General features: G+C 44.2%; 1 protein-coding gene across 1 annotated transcript in view; it reads right to left on the bottom strand.

Moving 5' to 3' along the window:
* The window catches only part of fmn2a (formin 2a), a 62,251-nt gene that overhangs the window by 19,486 nt on the left and 36,765 nt on the right, over positions 1–6,000 (bottom strand). The gene's annotated exons all lie outside the window — the stretch shown is intronic.

The following is a 6,000-nucleotide window of genomic DNA, read 5'->3' as shown; positions in this document are numbered from 1 at the left end:
ATTTTGCATGACGGAATGTTGTAAAGGCTTCTTTTGTGACTCATGTTTAGAAAATTAGGATTGAGAACATCAAAAACAAATTTAGGTGCATGGAAAACCCACTGATTCAGTCATTTGGGCCATTTTTTCTTTTCTTTTCCTTCATGTGATCACATCTGAGTCACGTTCTTTATTTTTTGTTATTCTTGCACTCTCCTCCAAAGCCGCTGAAGAAATTAAGCCCTTCTCTCCGACTCTTTTTCTCAAACTTTTTCAGTTTGAAACATTTGTTTTTCATTAACATCTGCAACAGAGTCTGAGCAGTTTTCCCTTAAAGACAGGGACTCAGCTGCGTGGATCTCCTAAGACCTGAAAGCAGACCCGTCTGCCCACGTCTCTGTGACCGCCACACTTGGCCCCAGGATGGCGTCGGCAACCGCCGTCTGAAACCATGACTGACGGTTCGAAGCCTGACAGGAAGCAGACACTGTCCGGAAGTGTCCTATGAAACATGCAGCGTGTCGGCCAAGTCTGAGAACAAACAACAACAGCTGCGAGGAAACTGGAAGAAAAATGTGTTGCCTTCCCACTTAGTGGCTGAGCCGTTATAAACCACCAAAACAACAAAAATCATTGATTCATAAGCTGCTCTTCTATGAGTCAGAACTGTCTCAAATGACAGCTTTGCTGGTAATTGTCAAGTTTATAAAATCAAAAGGAAATAAAATTGATTCACAACGTTGATGTGGACAGAGCTTGAATCTTTAGTTTAACATTTTGTTCCAGAACTTCTTAAATCATCTTTAACTTCCAATGACACTCAAAAAAAACAACAATAAAATAAAAACATAATTACATTGCAGTAAGACAATATGCAGTTCTGTGGCCTTCATGTAAAAGAAGGAATATTCTTGACAAACTAAACTAGAGTAAACACTGTCTTGAGTTATTTTGTTTGTGCATGACAGACATCAGTTTTAGGAGCCGAACATATTTATACTCAACACATCCTCTCCTTGATCTCATTCTGTGACATAAAAAGGTTTTCAATTAGAGCTAATTGTAAACAATTTCAAAACTGTCCTAACACAAAAGATGGATGTCAGTGCTGATGAGCGTGGCCCTTGTTTGCCCTCTCAATCAGACCAGAGATGTAAAGAAAAAGACTCAACATTTAGTCCCTCAGAACTCTTAAAGGTATGTTTGGTTTGAAGTAGTATAAATGCTCCTTTGTAGGACAGAAATGATTAGTAACAAAGAAAAGTGTTTGGACACACAGACGAGCGAAGACTGGAACGCAATCAGAGAGTAAAACAGGAAGATGGTCTGTTCTAATCAGCATCGCTGGAATGATTTCACCTTAACAAAGCCGCCCAGACAAGATGATGACAACTCAGAGATGAAGAGCAGAGAAACATGACGTGGGCGATAAATCTGGAGATTTTCCAAAGAGGAGAAAATTGAAAACAAAAGAGAACTTTTCTGATGACTTAACATGTTGTTCATGCTTTCGTACTTTTTTAAACACAGAAACAGTTTTGTTTACCTGTTTGTAGCATTAACATGTTGTTGTATAACGGGTTTAAGGGAGCGTTCAGAATCTTATGCAGCTCTCTGTTGACTAAAACAATAAGATCATATCTGCACAAATTCTATTTATTTTAAAAGCAGATATTTATTTTGATGCTTTTGGGAATAAACTCACCATGAGAAAGCCAACATTAAAGAGCAAGTCACCCCCATATCTACTTTTTTTTGTGCTAATAAACAGTGTTGGGCAAGTTACTTCAAAACTGTAATGCATTATTTATTACTTGTTACCCTCATTTTAAAGTAATTCATTACATTACAATTGTTGAGGGTCTGACCTCATGAGGAAATTACTATGCAGTGATTTTCTCCAAAATGACTGTGCTTAAATTGCTCTGAAAAACAAATAATCACATCAGCGCCAAGAAACTTCATTTCCCATGATGCTTTGCACACGGAAGCATTGTGATGACGTCACCGCCTAATACCAGAAACACATTCTGTGCATGTGCGGGAGTCACGGAGCTTTCCCGCGAACTCAGACTATAAATCATCAGGAAAGACAAAGGAACCTCGTTCTTTTGCCCAGGATACCTGGCGGTAAGGACACGCTTGTCGAATGCTCCGACTCCCTTGAGCACGCGGAAACTCTAAGTGCCCAAGTTGAGCCACGCAACCGCTGGAAAGCCACTCCAACTCCATCAGGACCTGACTGGGAACGAGCAGAGCTCCATCCAGCTCTCAGAGACGCTGTAAGTTGTCAAACTCAGCACAAAAGAAACTTCGTTCTCTTTGTGTCCAGCCCGTGGAGAAACACTCACGGAGAACGCCAAACAACGGAGAAAGCATCAAACCGACGGACGACGCCGAAAGCTGCGGAGAAACACGGAGAACAGTCAAATCAAAGAGGGAGGGACGCATCGCTCTTCTGGTGATCAGAAACTCATTTCTCTCTCTCCTTCTTCCGTTTCCTCTATAGTCCAGAATAAGCAATAAAATCGCGCTATTGCTTCAAATTACCAGACGTGTTCTCCTCTTTCGCTCCCAATACGTCAGTCGGGTCATTTTGAAAGAATAAACTGCTTATTGATCATTGTTTGGTATCTTTAAATGTTTTCTGCTACGGCCAAGCAGTTAAACTAAAAAGATATAATTTGTGATTAATCTTTTGTGTTGTTTCATGATCCTTTGAAATGTTTTGAGTGATTTAAGGTTAAGTTACTACTGATTCTAAGTGCTTTGGAAGTTAAAGTGCAAGTTGCCACCCACACTTTAGCCAGACAAAGGGGTCAGCCATCTTGTATTCAAGACTCCATTTTGAATCCATACACACGCACATACACACACACACACACACACTACTCCTTTGTGAGAACAAAGAACCCCATTCATACATCCTCCATCACACGCAAACACATCCATCTTCAATCATATCACACGGTTATTATTCATTTATTTCATTGTTTATTCATTTGACAAATTGTTTAATTAAATGTTATAAAATTCAGATTTTTGTGTCCAGTAGCTTTGTTGTGTCGAAGAGAAGTCTCTGCTCCAAGGATTATACGAACTTCAAGAAAGACTGATAAGGTTTTGGATTCATTTCCCTTTCTAATTAAAGGGTGGTGCCCCGGAGATATCTAAGAATATCTTAATTAATTAATAAATCAGTAAATATTCCCATATTTACAGAATTTATTGAAGAATCCAAAAGTAAGTTAACGCTTACTAATTGTTCGCTACCGAATAACCCCAACGTTAATTGGTGCAGCCCGTGTGAGGCTTGGATACACAGAGATTTCTATCCGGCACAAACAAACAAATAAATCCAAAGAGCTTGAATTAAAAATAATCAGTTGTTCAGCCTTGAACCAGCAACAGAGTGGTGCTGATTTCGCTGAGCAGGAAGCTGCATCGAACTCTCACCAGTAACTCAGTGCTTCTTTAAAGGTGCAATGTGTAAATTAATTCTGGTTGACCTTTTACATTAAAATTCAGTTTTTCCTTAAAGGTGCAACGTGTAATTAATTCTGGCTAACCTTTTAGGTTAAAATTCAGTTCCTCATTAAAGGTGCAGTATGTAAGTGATTCTGACTAACCCTTTTAGGCTAAAATTAACTGCTAATTTAGCAACTTTAACTCACAGTGGCTATTGTAACTAACTGAAACCTTCACTCAAAGACTGATAACACCCTGTTTGCTAATATTCTGAAGGAATAACTAGCATATTTAACACCACAAGTGTTGTAAGACGTTGCTACGGCAACGCACCAGCTTTTGCTAAAATACTGAAAGGAATAGTATTTTAAGCATCAGTCACGGCATTCCGTGCAATCTTAAAACGCTAAAACCTGTGCGCACAAAGGTTAATTTAGTGTTTTCTGCTACAAAGCTAGCAGTTGCTGCCAAAAGGTGCAGTTTTGAGCTATCTGCAGAAGCTCTACTAGGCTATTTTTGGTTCGGTTGTTAAAATGGAGGGACAGAGTAGTGAACTGACCAACTCCCAGCAACCAGGTGGCGCTGCGGCCCACATATGTGAACCTGGCCTACTTTCTGGACAAATATTGTCCAAACTGGTCGCGGTTGCTCGAGAACCCGACTACCCTTCTAGGGATTTCACTGAAGAACAGCTTGACGCTGTAATTGATCAAATAGAAAACCCGGATGGTACAAAACCAATCCAGGTTCACTTGGCTAAGTTAGCCCTGATCCTCTATCAGAGAGAACTCCAACATGATCGAGAGATCATGAACCTCCAGAGTATGCTAGCTGAAAAACAGCGAAATGGAAGGCTGATCGAGGAAGACAACACCAGCACCGATTCTGGGGACAATGGGGAGGAGACCCCGCCCCCCTCTGCTGATGACAACAGACAGTGGGAAGGGGGGAAACACCATGACTCTCTGGACGGACGCACGCCGCAGGAGAGAAATGAAACTCATCTGTCCCAACCTTCGGCCCCGTTCCCTACACACACTATAGGGCATTCAGGACCACCTAGGGGCCGAGAGCAGTTTGCCCTCGAACCCCAGGTTGGACCACCACCCTCATCTTCACGGCCTTCTCAATCAGTGAGAAGTCGACCAGCTGAGCGGCACCTCTATTTAGACCGCTCCCCCAGTCCACGAAGGGTGCAAGGTGCCGGCTGGGGTTATCCACAAGCCCAACCTACACCTCAACCATCTACCCATCCTAGCTATTCCGGTATTCGGCATGCCGGTAACCAGCTGCAGGACAAAGCATTCCACACCAGTCCGTACCCGGACAGAGCGTATTACGCAGAAGCCCCAGTTGAAAGACGCAGGCTGCACTATGCAGACGTGCCCCGGGAGGAGGACCTCCCAGGACACCCACGTGACGTGCCAGCAGCCTGCCAAAACATGCCGGACCCCGATTTGGGCCCCAAGAGTCAACATTGGGAGCCCAGAGCACACCAGCGATATCCAGCGCCCTCTGAGACAGACCGTGGGTCAGAGTCAGAGGATGACGCGCCGTACCGCGAGTCAGGGCTCCGTGTACGTCAAATTGAATCGCTAGCTAAAGACATAGAACACTTTGATCCTAACACCAATGAATCCAACGTCGACGATTATCTCAGGGAGATAGAACGTTGTCTGCTTGATCTTCCAGCACCCTCTTCAAGGGAAAAGCTCAAGCTAATTTGGAAAACCACATCTAGAACGGTGCACGGTTTCATGGAAACTCTACCACCTGACATTCGTGATCGGTACTCCTCGCTCTGCCGAGCGTTGAGAGATGAATACGCCACGTATGCAGACTCTGCGTCTGCTACAATGGGGGCCTTCTCCATCAAACACGGGAGAAACGAACCCCCCAGAGAGTATTATCACCGACTCAAAAGTGCTTATTTCCAAGGTCGAAACGGCCCTGGGCTCGAGGAAGACCCTGCCTTCAGATCCCTGTTCATTCACAACCTGCACGAGTGTGTTCGATCCGAAGTCTCAATGTATTGTCGGATGAAAAAACTGACAACTCAGGAGATTAGGAGATACGCTCAACAGGCTTGGGAAGCCGGCGGAAAGCCCCAAAAGCCTGACGCACATCACCACGTCATGCACCTAGCTCCCGACGCCGAGCCGCATTTGGAGCTCGAAGGCAAAGAAGCTCCACCCACAGAGCCAAAATCTGCTAAACCTAGACCTGCTAAACCGCAAAAGCAGTCCCAATCTCCTCAACAGGGGAAAGGGGGTGCTGATTGGCCGCCTAGGTCTGGACAATCAGACAGGAAGTGGCCCAACCAAAACCAACGGCAGGCAGGTCGGAACAGTGGAAGGTTTAAGGAGCGCCGCCTACAGGTAGGTCCCGAACGTGAGTTCGCGGATGAGTTCCTGACCAAAGCCGATGTCCAGGAAATGTTTCAGCAGTTCCTAGCTAAACAGAAGGAACAGCTGAGATCTGCAGATGAGACCCCTGCACCAAAGTCTTCTTCTAAGAAGCCAGACCCAGAGCCAACGTCCGCATGACTAGGCG

Source organism: Nothobranchius furzeri, chromosome 12, assembly GCF_043380555.1.
Source record: "Nothobranchius furzeri strain GRZ-AD chromosome 12, NfurGRZ-RIMD1, whole genome shotgun sequence".
NCBI classification, from domain to species: Eukaryota; Metazoa; Chordata; class Actinopteri; order Cyprinodontiformes; family Nothobranchiidae; genus Nothobranchius; species Nothobranchius furzeri.
Note: the sequence above shows the minus strand (reverse complement) of the source record. Positions and strands in the feature narration are given on the sequence as shown.